Consider the following 15,228-nt stretch of genomic DNA (forward strand, 5'->3'; position numbering starts at 1 on the left):
GAAGAAAAAATGCTTAAATATCGTCAATTCCAGATATTTATTCCCGAAAGGAAGTCGATCAATCCTGTGGTATTTATCAAGCAATTTAAAGGGATATTGCCGTGAATGTGGACTGAGCAACAAAAAATTATGTACGTTGCAGGTTTCATACATGGAAATGGATCGATGTGGGCGTCAGAAGCATCCGATTGGTGTCAAGATTATGACCAATTTGAACGCGCTTTCTTGCACAAATACTGGAATAAAGGTGTACAAGAAAGACTACGTAAGGAAGTTTTTGACCCACAACCTTTTTCTTTCAAAAATGGATCTTTAAGAAAGTATTTCGAGAAGTATATAAATAAAAGTAAATACTGGAATGAACCAATCCCGACGCAGGATATCATTCGAATATTAAAGGGCAAACTTCCACTTGAAGTTAAGGAAAAACTTCTACATGTGCCTGAACAACATGTGGAAGATTTTCTAGCCACATTGGATTCAATAGACATTCTGTTCGAAGAATCTCGTGTGCGCTATAACCAACCAAGTTACCAACCTAACAAATACAATAGTAACAACAAACAGTATGGAAACAAACCTTTTGCACACAATTCACCAAACCCACAGGTGAATTATTTCCAGAAAAACGTGAAATTTGCTAACGAAAATCCCGACAAGTGTAATCATGACCAACAATGTGAACAAACATATAAACGGAAATGGAGGAAGAATAATAAGAAGAGGAAAGGATACTATCAAGAAGGGAATTATCAGCAAAAACGCCGATATCAGCAACCAACCCATGAATATCACAACCAACCACAAACTTCAGGTTGGGTACCAAATGATAATGCAAATGAATGGAGAAATCAACCACCAATAATAACCGACGTAACGGAGCAGACATCTACTAATAATGGACAATCGTCAAACTAAACTCGACTGTCAGAAGCCCCGACGGTGCAGTCGAGGAAGTTTTCAGGGGCGAAAATCCAAGCGTCAATTTCTTTCGGTACAATGATGGCAAATTATTAATAGAAGAACTTCAGCAGGATATGATGCCTTGTCAAGAGGAACATATCACTGAACCTGTTGCGAAAATTCAGGCGGCAATTGAAGGCATTACTGTGCAAGTTACTTTAGATACAGGAGCAGCAGTAAATGTCATTTCTGAGAAGTTATTTCAAAGAATACTTCAGAAAGCAAATCCACCGATTTTTCCTGTTCAATGTTGTAGAATTGTAGGTCCTACTGGTCATAAGTCTTCTCAGGTTAAAGTGCAGACTCAACTCCAGTTAGATATAGGAAATGTAGCTATAAATTGCACGTTCCTTGTAATAAAAAAATTGGTTGAGGACTGTATCCTGGGTATAGATGAATTTAGAGAGAGAAACTGGCATATCGATTTTTCTCTAGGCCGTGCCAGTTTTACAACAATGGATCAGAAACATCAAGTGAATCTTCTCAGGGAATATAGTACCCATGGAAAGTATTGTCATGGACGAAAGCTGCAAATAAAGTGGATACATAGCAAACCTGTAAGGTATTACAAAATTAATTACTTGCAACCAGTTTTAAACCCTGAAGATATGGTATATGAAAAGGTACAAGAACCTGAATATTTGCAACAACACCAAAGAAAGCAATTATATGATCTTCTACAGGAATATCATGAAGTCTTTCAAGAAAGACCTGGTGTAATCAAGGAATACACATGCATTTAGATGTGATACCACACCAAGTTTTCTGCCGTATTTTTTATCCAGTACCGTGGCACCAACGAAAGGCTGTTGATGCGGAAATCCACCAGATGCTTGAATGGGATCTGATCGAACCTTCGACGAGTCCATACTGTAGTCCGCTTCATGTTGCCTCGAAAAAGGGAGGAAAAGTTCGTCTCGTGCTAGACGCACGGCAGATAAATAAGATTATCATGCCCGTGCGAACTCACCCGGAAAACATCGATGAGCTAATTAAAAAGTTCGAGGGGATGAAATACTTAACAAATATTGATTTGAGAAGTTCATTTTGGCAGGTGGCTCTAGACGAACCATCAAAAAAGTACACCGCATTTGTACATGCAGGTAGAAGCTATCAATTTAAGGTTTTACCTTTTGGGCTAAACGTGAGCTCAGGAGTTTTTATAAATGCTCTAGATCATGCATTGGGACCAGCACTTCGAAGCAATTTAACTTTATTTGTGGACGACATGCTCATAGCTACGAGCACATGGGAGGAGCACGTTGATTTATTGAGAAGAGTGTTAGAACGTTTCAAGGAAGCAGGCATAACCGCAAATCTGCAAAAGTCCCATTTTGCTCGAGATAAAATCAAATTTTTGGGTCATCTTATAAATGAAAAAGGCATCTTACCAGACTCCGAGAAACTAAAGGCAATCAAAAACTTTGCAGTTCCAACAACAAAAAGACAGTTAAAGGGCTTCCTCGGAGTTGTCTCTTTTTTCAGGCGTTTCATTCACGACCACTCTATTAATACAGAACCGTTGTACAGCTTGTTGCGCAAAAATACTCCGTGGGTGTGGACGCAACAATGTCAGAATGCATTTGAAGCAATAAAACATGCCTTAGTCAATTCACAAATATTATATCATCCGGATATGAGCCAAGAATTCGGTTTAATGGCAGATGCTTCGGAAATTGGAATAGGTTCATGCCTCTTCCAAGTAAAGATGATAGATAGGAAATCAACTTTCTGTCCAATAGCTTTTGCTAGCCGACTCTTAACTGCTTGTGAAAGAACATATACTACTACCAAAAGGGAAGCATTGGCCGTAGTCTGGTCATTTAAGAAATTTTACTATTACTTATATGGAGCGAAGACAACAGTATACTGTGACCACAAAGCGTTAAGTTTTTTGCAAACATGTAAATTATTACATCCAAGATTAGCAAGATGGACGCTCTCACTCCAAGAGTTTCAATTTGAAATTAAATACCTAAGCGGACAGGATAATTTCATTGCTGATGCACTGTCTAGAATGCCAGATGGAGATTTGTCAACTATCAACATCACCGGCAATCCGTCCGAATTTAATGTTCTTATAATGACTGATAGAATATATAGGAAACATTTTCTTGACATGTGTAAGAACATGGAAAAACTACAGAATGAAGATCCTCGTTGGCATTCAATAAAGGAAACTTTAGCAAAGCCTGGAAACGATGATTTGAAGAGACTGTACAAAGTTGAGGACGATGTCTTATTTTTCAAAGGGCATCTTGATTCAGATAATTGGAAGGTGTGTATTCCCGAGAAGAATGAGAATGACTTAATTTTGCACACGCACATCACTTGGGGACATTTTGGAGTATTAAAGTGTGCTCGGAAGATTCAAGCATATTGCTACTTCCCAAACATTCGCAGGAAAGTGCACAGACAGTTAAGGAAATGTAAAATTTGTCAGCTAGCCAAACCAGGAAATTTTTGTGTGCAAGATTTCCTACATCCTATTATACCCACTAAACCGCTGTCAATCATTTGGGTCGACGTCTGTGGTCCTCTACCATCATCAAGGGGAGGATGCAAATATATTGTAGCTTTTCTTGATATATTCACTAAGTATGTCAAACTTTATCCATTAAAATCAGCTACTGCTGCATCCATAGCCAAGAAGCTGGTCAAAGATTATATAGTCAAAGTAGGTAAACCAGAGGCTATTCTTTCTGACAATGGGTCAATGTTCACTGGATTTCGTTGGAGGCAAACATTAGCCAGTTGTGGTATAAAACAAATTCTACCATCAGTGTATCACCCTTCGGCGAATCCCGTGGAACGAATTTTTCGTGAATTAAACCGGTTCATGAGAACATATTGCCACAACCAGCAACCCAAATGGATCGATTATCTTCACGATTTTCAGGAAATTGTAAACAATATGCCACATACTACGACAGAATACACCCCATACGAACTGATGTTTGGAAAACAGGAACAGAATGACTGGATTCGACCAATTCCTAAAGTAGCTATTAACAAAATAGACCTACAAAATAAAGTACGACAATCCTTACTCAATATAATGGACAAGGCAAGAAAAAGAAAAATATATTTTGACAATCGACTTGGAAAAATAAAAACATATAAAGTGAAAGACTAAGTTTTAGTAAAAACTCATCCTAAGGCTTCACTTATACAGAGGAAGAACACAAAATGGCAATTATTATATCAAGGACCATTTGTGATTACCAAAATACCCCATCCAGGAAATTATGTTTTGAAGGATGTGAAGAATGGAAAGGTGAAAGGAATGTATCCTCATCACTTGTTAAAGCAATTTCATGATGACTGAAGATTCTGAATATTGAAAATACTATTCTTATCAAATAATATTGATTAGAGAATTCTCATTAAACCTATGAATCATACTTAGGATAGTTTTTTTTTTTTTTGCAATTTAGTAGTTAGTTTTCTTTTCAGGCATACTGTACGAGAGATATGCAGACATTATGTATAGGTTTTCCACTGTAAGGATAAGTTTTCTTTTCAGTATGCAGAGAATTTAGCTATAGTATGAATGATTTCTTTTAAAAAAATTTTATTTAGTAGATAGTAATTTCAATCAGGTTTCACAATGCATAATGACCATGGGTTAGTGACTCAAATAAATCTGGTCTATGGCAAGATATTTTTTCTTATGTCAATTTAACAATCTCAATGTATGTTTGTATTTGCTTTTTTACTCGCTGAGCTGAAGTCATGCTGTTCGGAAGGGGTAACCCGTTCTCAGTTTTAAAAGGACGCCTATTACTTTGTTTCAATCTTTTGTGATGAACATTGTCTTTAGAATTGTACTATTGTTGTAACATACCTGTGTATGTAAATTATGTTATATCAATTGTTGCTCGCGAAGTTACCAACTGAGCGAATGCCTTTCAGTTATAAGCCCATCAACAAGTGTTAAAGTCCATCTGAAAAATGACGAGCATAAGTTGACACGGCAGCTCCAGTTGGATTTGTGTATAGCGCATTCTAGGGTTGTTGATAGAAATGAAGAACACCTTACGACTTCCGAATATTTCGAATTCAGGACACAGAATTAGAAAGAACTTTAGATTAGATTCTATTTCAGCTCAGAATAGATCAAATACCTTTTCCACGGAACTTACACTGACTCTTATTTTCATGTTAACCATATGCGGAAAACCATAATACCCACGAGGAGACGGTGAAATGGGAATAGAATTCCATCAGTTACCAGGAGATGACAGATAGAAGGGAATCGTAGATGGACGTAAACCAACGCGTCGACGGTTCACCTCAAGACACAGAAGATTAACAGTGTTGTGTTTCTTTTGTGAACAGTTTTTAAATTCATTCAACAAAAAAAATCCATATTGTAAATATTTTTTTTATTTTCCATTGTAATTCAATTAATTTTCTTTGCAAATGAGAAATACGAGGATGGTAAATCTACCCCGAGGTTTTCCTTGGTTTTCCTTTGTGGGGCTTGGCCGAATGGCTAGATTATTCGTTTGAGACATCCAAAGGCGAGTGACAGAAGCTTTGAATGATGATAAAAAAGGTTTCTGATCACATCTCATGCCATCCTTGACAAATGAATAAAAGCAAGCATGTAAGCTATGCATATATGCTGCATCAGGAATTCAGCACAGCCTTTGTCAGCAGTATATGCACCCAAATCTATAATTTACATTTAGATAGTCATTCACTAATACCAAAATATCATACGAAATACAGTGGACATTAATACTCTAGTGGACTTTAATACAGCGTCATAAACAATCAACGATATCGTGTTGTGTGAACGCTCGTGTTTGTTTTTGCCCAAAAACGTTCGTCCACAAGAGGGGCATATATGATGTATCATGCAGCGTAACTTGCTGTGACAGTGCGAGAGAGAGACAAAGATATTGTTTATTACTCTGTGGCGGACAGCGCTCACATAATTATTCTTAGGATATAGTTTTTGTTTGTTCTTGTTAAGAGTAATTTTAGTAGAGGAGAGCCATGCTTGTGATGTAAAAAATCGACGCCATTGCGAGTTTTTGATTCACATTGTAAAATATAAGTGCATATGGAAGGAAATCAGTTAATAGAACAATAAAATATTGTTCATTTCAAGAAGGTACGTCTTATTATACACCCAGCGATGTACTGCTATTGTGATTTACTAATAAACACCAGTTGAGAACAGTTCCGACGGGAGCGTTCAGTTCTAGTGAAATAGTTCGATGTTTTCTTCGGAAAAGAAGTCACTTCATGGATCATTCAAATCCACAATAGTAACTGGACATTTCTCAGAACTGAAAGCAATCTGATTGCTATACAACAGAGCCCCGAAGAATATTTCTCCGTATTTTGGTTACCACTTTCAGCTCAACACGGTATCTGCAGTATCTGGAGCAGATTTCTACAACAGCGGAAGCGTGTAATCGCCATCAGTTTCACACACCGCCCTGTGTACACTGTATGTATTTACCCACAACAGTGAACATACAGTTACTCACACAAATAGAAAGACAATACTAGGTGGTGTGGGGAAACATTTCAGTATAATGGCCCTGTAGAGCTAAACAGTAATTAGCCTAGTAAGAAAAGGAGTCGTTATAATGGCCAGGGAATCTCCATCACAAAAAAATCATCAGGAAATACGTTTCAACTTGTTATTCATCCACTAGCTTTATGGTAAGTTAAAAATATATCTACACAGCTATAATAGCCCAGTTACCTATCTATAGCATTTTAATGTTAATACTGGAGTCGTTATTTGGAGGCTGGTAGAACATTAGGGTTCCAATATTTCGGTATTCCACAAGGCAAGGGAGGGGTAAATATCACTACAAATAACATTAGATTAAAATCAGTACATAAAAAAACATGGCTTTGTCTGTGTCGCCCAAAAATCATGTTGATCAACAAAAATATTGCCCATATGACAATGGTTGCATTTCCTTAAAAAATATGCTTCATTTTCTATCATTAGCAGCCCAAGTGGCACAATATCGCCCAATATGGTCACTTGGGTGGTACTTAATTATGAAAACCAGTTCCAATGTGGAACGATGTGGAGGGGTTTGTGGAGAGCAGAATGGGTGTGTGATGACACATTCTAAAGTTTGTTACTAAAAGATTTTTTCAGCAGACTTGAATTCCTCTTAGGTAGCTGTGCCCTGTATCTGTCCCTCCCCCTTTCATTCAAAATCTATTTAATCTCTTGTTCTACTATAATAACTTAAGCTAGAAACTCCACACACAATTGAATCTTTAAATATGCATGCATTCATACATTATTAAATGTCTAAACATGCAGAAGTAAAGGAAAAACAGACTATGTAGGAAATCAATCTTTTTTTGTGAAGCATTTTATTTTATTTTAAAACAGCGCACAATAACCAGTTTTTCAAATTCTTCACCGACTTAGAGCAGCTCTGCGTGTTGAGTCAGTGAGCTAGCAATCCACGGATTGGAGAGGCTAGGTGGTTTAAATCCATGCACTGAAACGCTTTAGAATGATTTCCTGTGGTATCCCAATTTTTGATTTAAGCAAATGCCGGGGTTGGACCCTTATTATAGGGCACAGACTGTTCCTTCTGAATACCATTCTTTCCTGGCAGATTAAATTCCCTTGAAAATGTAGCCCTCTGCTTAAATGAAAGATCTAGGGTCTTGCGTCAGTGGGAGAGTGAGTGGCTGGAAGTGACAGACAGTAAACTCCGTCTAGTAAAGTCCACAACGCGGCCATGGCGTACCTCCTTCCAGCCAGGTCTTTAGGATGAGGTCGTCCTTACTCTCCTCTGCATAGGCCGCAGCCTATGATGCATGTCTTCTGGCCCCAGTGAGAAGACTCTCCACTGTGGGCCACATTTTATTGGACTGTGTTTCATTTTCCGACCAGTGGGCTGACAGATCTGCTCTCTATTTTAAATAACGTTCAAAGGAACGTTGTTCCAGTTTTATAGTTCTGAGAACTATTCAATATTTTTCTCAAGATTCTAGAGAGATGGTTTCAACATATTAACATGGTGACTGGGTCACCCATATTTTTGTAAGTGGTCAGCTGTTATTTCCCTTGTTAATCTCATATATAGCTACTTTTACTCTGCCTGCGTCATTTTATCGCATATGATATAGATTGATTGTACGGCCAGTTCGAGTACATGAGATTTTATCACATTAGTCCGTTTTAATGAGTGTTATGGTGCTTATAACCTCGCCGTTGAGTGCCCATAAGCTTAAACGAAAAGAGCTGAATCGATGGCAGTAGTGGGGTAATCGGGGTACCTCCCCAATTTTGATATCAAATGGATATTCAGATTAATTAATTGGTCAATTAATAACTCCCTCACAACTCCAGATGACGTCATTGGTTTTCCCTGTCCAGTGTGTGAGTCCCGCTGCCTCCCCCTCCCCTCCTTTCCCCACCTGTCCTACTGGTGGGAATTTTGAATTTTTGTGGGAAATTCGAATTCTAGCAAGAAATTTAAAAAATGGTGAGGATTTAAAAAATGGCGGGAATTTTTTTGTTCCAAGGCTTTGTTGACGTCCCACCCCATTTCTCCACCCGGTAATTGACGGGAAAGTGTAATTGGCGGTGCCTTTCTCGGAACTCGAACACTGGTCCTTCTGGGCAGAAAGTCCAAGTGCACCCCCCCTCCCCCCCTTACACACGTATTTAGTATACTTTATTTATTTTGGTTGGGGAAACTGAAGTAAAGACTGTTCCTAATCAAGCAATTAATCACAAAGATCTGGCCTGATTACTCGTCTATCTGCTTAGCACTACACAAGCAGCACCTAAAATCGGAATACAGTTCAAAAACTGAAGATGCCACACAACTGGTGTCACACTTTTGGGAAAAAATTCACAGTACCACTCGAAACTAATGGTGGACATATCAAAATAAATAGTAACTGTATATAGTATGACCCATTTACCTACAAGTCGAAATTAATATCTCTGCTCCAATTGTGAACTGGCGAGAATAAGGTTGGATTGGAAGGTAATATCTTTATTTTTGGAGGGAACTTTGTACAACTGATGAGATGTTACTGTTGGACAGAGAGGAGTTTAATTAGTATATTAGAAGTAAGTGTAGAGCTGAGAACTGGGTCCATAGCCTCCTACATGTAATGGACGAATGTAGGGGAAATACTTTTCAGCAAGTGATGCAGCAGGATCGACTGAAGATGCATTTCACAACTCATAGAGATTAGTGTTTCTGCTGGGACTGGTCGAGTTTCTGAAACGATCGGTCAATCCACAGAGCAGGAGGTGATTTCGCGCCCCCACAGCTATTCCTTTTCACCGACTGTGCGTGTGTCCCATTCTCTGATGTTGGAGTTAGCTACAGACACCTCCCACTGCATTACTCAACAATCACCCTGCAACCCAGGTGCTCGAAATTCAAATAAACCTTGCTCTCTTTATATGTTGCCCTATTCCACTGACACCTTGGTACTGCTGCTGAGAAATTAGTACGTTGATACGTAGTAAGAAGCGACAGAGCAGCAAACTATCACTGAAGCGTTACAAAGGCCAATACACGCTACCACACATCAGAAAATGCTTACTGTTCTAAGTACACATATGAGGTGAGACAATAAAGTAATGAGACTGATTTTCTTTGCAAGATGTGGCAACCCTGCAGGCTTGCGTAGGCACAATATCTTTGACCTTGGTCTATAAACTGCCTCTGGTCCAAGCGGCACATCGATGCAACTGTTCAGTTGTGAGGTGTGCTGCAATAAGTTAACACATGTTTGTGTCTCTTGTCACGGAAATGGAACCACAAAATATGCCATTTCTTTTTGCGTTAAATTGGGTGAAAATGCGACGACAACTTACAGTAAGCTCCAGAAGGCTTTTGGAGAGGAGGTTATGTCAAGAGCTCAAGTTTTTTGTTGGCATAAAATGTTTAGTGAAGGCAGAACGAATGTTGAAGATGAAGACCACAGTGGACGACCATCGACCTCACGGATGGGTGTCAACTTGGCCAGGGTGCGTGAACTCGTACGATCTGATCGGAGTTTATCCGTGAAAATGAATGCAGAAGAACTGAATATCAATCGACAAACAGTTCGTCTAATAATAACTGAAGATCTTGGTATGAAAAAGATTTGTGCAAAAATGGTCCCCAAAAATCTCACACCACAACAGCGAGAAACACGGAAAAATGTGGCAGCCGATCTATTAGAGCAAGCGGAAATCAATCCAGAATTGTTGAGTCGTGTTATCACTGGTGATGAAAGTTGGTTTTTTTCAGTACGATCGAGAGACAAAACGCCAAAGTTCTCAATAGTGCTCAAAGGGATCACCCAGACCAAAAAAAGCTCGCATGTCAAAGTCAAAAGTGGAATGCATGCTTGTGTGCTTCTTTGATTCCAAGGGAATTGTTCATAAAGAGTGGGTGCCTCCTGGATAAACAGTTAACCAATATTACTACAAAGAAATTTTAGAAAGATTTCGTAAAATAGTTCTTCGTGTCCATGTCAACATTGCTGATAATTGGATTCTGCATCACGATAATGTGCCATCCCATACTGCTCTGTCAGCACAGCAATTTTTAACCTCAAAACAAATTTCAGTACTACCAGAGCCACCTTATTCACCAGATATCGCTCCGTGCGACTTTCTTCTATTTCCAAGAGTGAAAACGGCGGTCAAGGGACACCATTTTCAAAGAACACAATATGTCTAAAAAGCTGTGACGAGGGTCTTGGAGGATATTACAGAAGGTGGGTTCCAGAAATGTTACCATCAATGGCAGAAGCGCTGGAAAAAGTGTGTGCAATCAGAAGGGAACTACTTTGAAGGAGACAACACTAAACTTGACTAAAACGGTAAGCAACATTTTTTTCACACCAGTTTCATTACTTTATTGTCGCACCTCATAGAAGTTGTTGCGAAAAAGCCAGCACTCATAAACAATGGTTCATAATGCAAAGCACATACTGGGAATTGAGAAAAACAACTACCACAAAAACTGACCACAAAAAATCACACCAGGAGAGAGGTGTGGCACCTGCACATGTGTTCTCCCCGACATGCAGTCACAAACTAACCAGCTTAGACCCAGTCTGACCTCCCCTCTTACCACCCCTCATCCCTCCATCTCCTCAGTGTAGGTAGGGATACAGGTCTGTTCTATCCCGCCGCTGATTTTCCACAGAGATATCCATTTGATGACAGTGATATATTATGTGAGACCTGAGTTTCTCCTGGCGTATACAACTTTCAAATAACTTCCGGGAATTCAGCCAGGTAACACTTTCAGCGGCCGCCGATATTTCGGCGGGAGAACACCCCGCCATTTTCAAGGCAAACTGCAACGGACAGGCGGCGTACATGCAAATTTAATACCTCGGTTCTCCGACAGAAGCAGGAAAGATAACACACACACACACACACACACTGAACACTAGTGCCACCAAAGATGACCAAAGTCATGCTCGCTAATTTAATCTCAACTGCCTCCCTAATGACACTGTCCCAATAGCTGGACGTGTATGCCAATATCTCGGTGTTATTATATAACATGGGGTGACCAGTATCCAAGCAATGTTCGGCAATAGCAGATCTATTTGGCTGCTGTAATCGTGTGTGCCGTTTATGCTCAGTACATCTGTCCTCCACGGTCCTGATAGTTTGACCAATATATGCCATGCCGCAGCTACAAGGAATACGATATACACCCGCCTTACGCAGTCCAAGATCATCCTTAACGGAACTCAAAAGTGCTCTAATTTTAGATGGAGGTCGGAAAACACATTTCACATCGTATTTCCGTAAAATACAACCGATCTTATTGGACGTGTTTCCTACGTAAGGCAAAAAGGCAGTAGACTTAGGTGTTGACTCAGAATTATCATCAATCACCCGATGTACAGTTGGTCGATAGCGCAACGCACGTTCAATCTGTTTATCACTATAACCATTTTGACGAAATGTAACTTCAAGATGGGACAGCTCAGCTGGCAATGTCTCAGCGTCAGAAACGACATGTGCCCTGTGTACCAAGGTACGAAGTACCCCTTCACGCTGAGCCGAATGGTGACAACTATTAGCTTGTAAGTACAAGTCGGTGTGAGTACTTTTCCTGTAGACTGCATGTCCCAATATTCCATCATCCTTCCTCCTAACCAACACGTCGAGAAAGGGAAGGCAACCATCCTCTTCCACCTCCATCGTAAAACGAATGTTCGGGTGGATCGAGTTCAGATGTTCTAGAAAGACATTCAAATTCTCCCTACCGTGAGGCCAAACAACGAAGGTATCGTCAACGTATCTAAAGAAACAGGCGGGTTTCAAGGGCGCCGACTCCAATGCACGTTCCTCGAAGTCTTCCATAAATAAATTTGCGATCACAGGAGACAACGGACTACCCATCGCAACTCCATCTGTCTGCTCGTAATACTGGTCATTAAATAAAAAGTAAGTGGATGTCAACACATGCCTAAAGAGATTAGTTAAATCAGCAGCAAACCTGGCTTCAATTAACCGCAACGAATCAGACAGAGGAACACGAGTGAAGAGAGAGACCACATCGAAACTCACTAAAATATCAGAGTCATTCAGCCTCAGTCCCTCCAAACGACGTAAAAAATCAGCTGAGTTCCTGATATGATGTTCACACCGTCCTACTTGTGGACTCAACAGAGAAGCAAGATGCTTGGATACACGATATGTCGGAGCGCCGATGTTACTCACTATAGGACGGAAAGGAACCCCTTCCTTATGAACCTTTGGAAGGCCATATAACCTAGGGGGAACGGCACTATAGGTGTTAAGCCTCTTGATTGTGTCCTGCGACAAACCACTTTTCTTCAGGAGGCTGTTGGTCTTTCTCTCAACACTTTTCGTGGGGTCAGCATCGATTCTGCGTAACACTGAATCAGATAGTAAACGTTGCATCTTTTGTACATAATCATGTTTATTTAAAACAACGGTGGCATTGCCCTTGTCAGCAGGTAAAATAACAATACTGGGATCAACTTTGAGAGAGCGTAAAGCAGCCGTCTCTGCTGCTGTTACATTACTCTTGGGTGGACGAGCCCTAGTCAAAACACGGCATGCCTCCCTCCTAACTTCCTCTGCAGCGTCAGGAGGTAGTTTGCAAACTGCCTGTTCAATTGAACTAATAAAATCAACTAACGGCAAATTCTTCGGAGTGGGTGCAAAATTTAAACCCTTCCCTAGCACGGATAAGGTTGCATCGTCAAAAGATTTCTCTGTGAGATTTATCACAGAACGTCGAGATATAACATCCGACTCCGCGCGATGAAAAGTTCAAACTTTGCCAAATGCCGGGCAGTAACGGAGTTGTACTCCCAGTCAACTTGTGTCCATGAGGCACCGTCCAACCAATCCCAAGTGAAATCAGACACTTCAGATGCAACCATTAAATGAAAACGATACAATTCTTTGGAAACAGAATCCAAACGTCGACGAGTAAAACGAATCCTTTCGCGAACAAGAGCCAAGCTAGCACGTTGCTTGATACGATAGGCGGCAGGAGAATTAATATGGTGCACAACCTTAGCAAATGTTGGGACATGATTTTCATCAGGACACCTCAATAAAAACGACAAAGCACATTGCAGTCTAACTCGACAGCTACGAAGTTTATCCTTGAAAATGGCGGGGTGTTCTCCCGCCGAAATATCGGCGGTCGCTGAAAGTGTTACCTGGCTGAATTCCCGGAAGTTATTTGAGAGTGGTATATTGTGTCTGCGGTCTGTGGAAATCAGTCACAGATGGACAAAAGACTCAAGAAGAGGACACTTCCTGCAAGCCGTTAAACACATTTGTCGGAAAGATTGACCCCCTTCCCCAACCCTCCATCCCTGAACACCTTGACGAAATTCTGAGGAACTCTCCAGAACACTTTTCCTAACATCCACTAATCACGACCAACTGGCACCATCATCTAACATCTGCCGCCAACTGCTGTAGCTAAGAGCACAACCTTTAGTTTACTGTGATTGGATGCGCCCCGGCAGAACACATGGCTTGGGGCGGTCAACGCTATTGACGCCGACAAAAGCTAACTCCAGTGGCCACAGAATAAAGCAGATAAATGATGGCTATCCCGATGGCGTATTGTTTGTCTAAAAGGACAGCTGCAGCTGCCTATGGAACATGCCACCACACCGGCAATAGCATCCCAAATAGGCGCACACCGATCTTAGAGAGAGAAACATTTTAATATAACAATTGTGTTTAAAATCAGTGCACCCCTTATAAGAGAGCACCTATTAAAAAATTCAAACATAATTAATGTCCTGTTTCCACGAAATTAGGCGCACTCCGTTTTCTTTTAGTTTCATGAGTAAAATCGTTGTAGTGTTTTACGTTCGACTGCAGGATACAGTGCGTAACTCTCTCTCTCTCTCTTTCTCCCCCCGCCTCCCGTTATTTTGAGGGGAAAAAAGCGGCACTGCTGCCAATTACAGATGAGCAAACTGCAGAAATTGGAGCTCTATAGTGATACAGTACGTCAGACAGATATATTAACATATCTCACATGTCCTACACATGTCCACCCCGCATAAAAACGAAAAACTTCCATAACTTTGCTGCAGAAACTACCTATCACTGCAGAGTGTCCTCGTTATTTTGAATCTTCATCAGAGTAAATAAAAATCTAAAATTTACATGGTAACAATTACATAATTACACGAAAAACTTAAATTGATTACAAACTACGGCGTGTATACATTTTGTGCAACATGTAAACGTCGCTACAGATATTCGGATTTATGTTGTGACATGTTCGATATGCCTGCCATAATTGGCGATGACGTGGCGCAGATGAATAGCGAAATTTTGCATGACCCGCTAAATTGTCATGCTGTCGATGACCTCCTGAATCGCTGTTTTCAGCTCAGCAATGGTTTCGGGCTTACTGCTGTACACCTTGTCTTTAATGTAGCCCCACAAAAAGAAGTCGCATGTGTTCAGATCCGGAGAATATGGCGGCCAGTCGAGGCCCATGTCACTGGCCTCTGGGTCCCCCACAGCCAGAATGCAGTTCCAAAGCGCTCTTCCAGGGCATCAAACACTCTCCTGCTTTGACGGGGTCGAGGTGCGTTGTGCATGAACCACATCTTGTCAAAATTAGGGTCACTTTCGATAATGAGAGTTAAATGATCTTCCAAAACCTCCACGTATCGTTTGGTAGTCACCATGCCATTAAGGAATATAGCACCGATTATTCCGTGACTCGACATTGCACACCACACAGTCAGCCGTTGAGGATGAGGAGA

This window comes from Schistocerca americana, chromosome 8 (genome assembly GCF_021461395.2).
Source record: "Schistocerca americana isolate TAMUIC-IGC-003095 chromosome 8, iqSchAmer2.1, whole genome shotgun sequence".
NCBI classification, from domain to species: Eukaryota; Metazoa; Arthropoda; class Insecta; order Orthoptera; family Acrididae; genus Schistocerca; species Schistocerca americana.